The sequence below is a fragment of the Carlito syrichta genome, unplaced genomic scaffold (genome assembly GCF_000164805.1).
Source record: "Carlito syrichta isolate Samal-C Ts95f unplaced genomic scaffold, Tarsius_syrichta-2.0.1 Scaffold302058, whole genome shotgun sequence".
In the NCBI taxonomy this organism is placed as follows: domain Eukaryota; kingdom Metazoa; phylum Chordata; class Mammalia; order Primates; family Tarsiidae; genus Carlito; species Carlito syrichta.
Genome location: NW_007246154.1, coordinates 20,804 through 25,046, shown reverse-complemented (window position 1 = coordinate 25,046; position 4,243 = coordinate 20,804).

Below are 4,243 nucleotides of genomic sequence, written 5' to 3'. Positions count from 1 at the left end.
CTAATTTCCTCAGTTTTATACTAAATATTTGTATAAATACTTATAAAATTTATATACCACTTTATGTTATTTATACTAAATTGTATAAATAAAGTTAAACCTAAGCACATGATAAATTGCACAATACCAAAGACAAAAATAATGGCTTAAAAACAATGGGAGTGGGGTGTGGTGGATCAAATTATCTGCAAATACATAACAAAGTGATTGAGAGTTGTTAAAGTAAATAATCAGGAGGCCACTGACCTGAGGCTGTCTCTGTACTTGAATAGTGAACTATAATCTAATTTAATACTTAGCAAATCAAAATCTAAGTCAGTCTAATTTTAGTGGAAAATAAGGCAGATCTCTGTCAATCCCAAGTAGCTGAGCTTCAGCCAATCACAGACAGCTAACTCATTAGACCATGTCCAAATAAGGCAAATGTTTAGCTGTGTCCAGTCAGATGATTTCTCTACTTTGCTTCCATGTTCAGCCTATGACAGCTTACTACTCATGATCCTGGTTGGAGCTCTCTGAACCTCTTCTGGTTCTGCACACTGTCAGATTCATGAATTGGTCTTTGCTCAAATAAACTCTCTTTTCACAGAATTTACTTTTCAAAAGTAACAACAGAAAATAACAATAATGGTATATATCTTTTATGTGCAGAGAGGAAGATAAACGTGCCAGACTAAATTTGTAGGCTTACTGACAAGATCTTCCAAAAATAGGCAAAGTAAAAACATTTTCATATAAGAAAAACGAGTCAACCATTGCTCAGTGGAGGCATGGTTCCTTTTAGAGAGGCATGGAATTGGAACCTATGCTCAGAGTGCTAAGTGATCATACTTATTGGCGTGTCATTGATTATAGGCCTGAATTTTCAGTGAATAGAGCTAGAAAATATCTGTGCATGCACATACACATAGGCAAATATATATTTACATGGAAACATGCATATATGCATATGTTCATATTATATGATTATATGCATTAAACACATGAGTATGCATACTGTAGAAATTATGAATTTATACTGATTGCTCCAATTCAAATCCATTCTTACAGGATTCCTTCCAGATTTTGTGCCACAACCTTTCCCAAGACAGAGAATATATAGTCATATACTGTTTTTATGAGATGCTTGGATTAGCCTCTTTTAATTGTTCACCATGTGGTTACAAAATTCATTTGAAATACAGTTAGGTTCATTTGTTTCAGTTTGCTTTCAGTTTTTTTTTTTTCCTCCTTTCCCAACCTAGTTGATTTTATTTTTTTGAATATATAGAACATTAACATGCTTCCAAAAGTAAAAACTATACAAAAACGGTATATTAAGAGAATCCCTCTCCAGATTTCTTCCTCTCTGATTCTCATTACCATGTATGGGTAACAAACATTGTTGAAATCAAGTGTTGTTGATTTGTTCTTCTTGTGTTTGTGTTTGAAATTAATAGCAGATATATGAATTTAAAAAATTTTTTCTCTTCTTACATAAGAGGTAGCATACTGTGTATGGTGCTTTGAATTTTGTTTCTATGGAAATTTTGCTTCTAGAAAACCCCAAGGGTTAAAGAAGAAATCGTGATTAAAATTAGAAAATAGGAAAAAATTATAATGATGATACTGAATATCAAAACATAGGAATGCCAATAGAGGTCAGCACAAGAGTATCAGAATAAAAGCAAACAAAACAGGAGAAAGAAGGAAATTAGAACAGAAGAATAGAATAAAAAAATATGTACTACAGAGAGAAACAGACAAAAGTTATTCTTGAACAGAAAAATAAAATTTGCAAAACTATTTAGAGGCAAAAATAAAGAAAGGGAAGAGAAAAGATAATTAAACTATAATTAGAAGGAAAGTATGAAACAAATTCAAATGCTAGATTAAAAATGTAGAAAGATTATTTTTAATAACTTAATGCTAATATACAAATTAAAAACTGTACAAAAACCTGATTCAAGAATAAACAGAAAGACTGAATAGTTCCATAGCTATTGAACATTTGAAATCATTAAGTAAAAATATTTTTAAAAGAAAACACCAGGTGGTATTTATTACCCATAAGTTCTATTAAATTTGTAGTTCATTCTTTCTCATGACCATATGTACTGGAGACATATTTATTTGTCTCCCAGCTTCAAGTCACCCCTTGTTTCTTTTAGGAATAGAAATTCACATAGAACTTGATGTAACCTGGGTTTATGGTCACCTGGCCACAGAAAATATTTTTCTGTTTTCCTTGCTTCTATTTGTAACCATAGAATTAACTTTGGGTGAATGAAAGGTGAATGGGTGTGAGGAGGACAATTTCCTGGTCATCTTTTTAAGAAGATTGTTCAGGACTCTCTGTCCCTCTTTCAACTGGCTGAGAAATGATGTTGATGGTTAGGAAGCCAAGTACTGAATACCCAAAACTCCCTGACAGTCACAAACCACTACCCTACTCCAGACTATTCCCTGAATCAGAGAAAAGAGTAAATGTCTGTCTTATGTATGCTAAATATGCTGGGTTTATTTGTTACAGCAGTTTAGTTTCGAGCTAAATTAATATATAATAGATGCAAAAATATTAAATATATTAGCAACTTGAATCCACCAAAGAATATGAAAGATAACCAAGTTGGGTTTATCTCAGATGTGTAAAGGTAGTTTAACATAAAATAATCTATGAATGCTTTTCATTGCATTAGTAGATCAAAGAAAAAAATAGCATAAAACTAATAATTTTATTTAAAAGCATTGGGTAACATTCAAAGTTTTAGTAAAACAGGTTTAGAGAAGATCTGAAAATGTGTAGCTACCAAAAACCCAAATATTATATTCAATGTGATACATGCAAAAAAAAAAAAAAAATCCCCTTAAGATTAAGAACATCACAAAGTGCCCACATTAACTCCTCCTAAATGAGAAACTCCTACAAGTGGAAGCAGCACACTGAGCTAAGAAATAAAACAACTAGAAAGGAAGAAATAAACTGTCATTATTAGCTGATGATAAGATTGCCTATATCAAACAATTCCAAAGAATTTACAGATAAAGTATTATGGTTATTAAAAAAGTGAGTTTTCCGGATAACTTGGGTTCCTTAGAGTTATCTAGATACAAATATAAATTGCAGTTTTTTTACACACTAGGAAATTTCATTTAAAAAGATACTAATTATAATGTAGCAAAATATAAATTTCTACTCTTTGAAAACTTAAAACTTGAAAGACTCCCCTCCCCCTAAAAAAAGATATCTCTGTTCAGAAATAAGATGACTCCAAATTATAACGAGACAAATTCTTAACAAATTGATGATCAATTCAATTCCAATCAAAATCTCAATCCAGATCCTAGCTGGTTCTGTCTGTTTGTGGAACAAAATAAATGGATTAAAAAATGTATATGGAGAAATTAAAGGGCAAGAAGACTCACTCTAGATCTTAAAAGAGGAAACAGAGTAGGGAATTCAATTTGCCAGAAATTGGGGATTATTATGGAACATATGGACGAAGATTGTGTGGTTTGGAAACATACAACTGAAAGACATGACTTATTGCTGCTGACCAAGGGCCAAAGCAGGACTCTTTACTAAATAGTCTGAGACTAACTTTTAAGTTAGTCACTTAAAATATGGACTTAGATCCTTACCTTACATCATAAATAAGAATCCATTTTAAGTGGATTAAAGACTTAAAGTAGAATGTATAAAATTGTTAGAATATGACATAAGAAATTATCTTTCTTTCTGTATTGGGGGAAAGACTTTTTATTCAAAACATAAAAAAACCTCTGAAGACACGTTGGAAGACATTGAAAAGGTAACAGTTTAGTGTTCTGTTTCAGCAAGTAACCAAGGAAAAGAAATACCTCACATGGGGCAAAAAGAATGTGTCAAATCTAATTTGGACAAATTATAGTGTTTGGAGAAAGTCTCAAGAGATACAGCAACCAACACAGGCCTCTCATGCTTCTCACATAGCAACACGAGGAACTACCCTTTCTAACAACAACCAGACAGCTCTACGAAGACAAAGCAAGAAAAAATGCAATTGATACTCATCAACAGAAAATATGGTTCATTGAATTATCTTGCATAAGTAATAAAATAAATATTAAAGGTTAATATTGAGTCACGGAGGGCATACCTTCCTATCAATATTAACAGATGTAGTACATTAGCACCTGAGAGCTATACTTAACATTTTCATCTGCAAGATAGATAGAAAGAAGTGACTCCTGGAGCATATAAAAATGATATATAGTCAGGGAC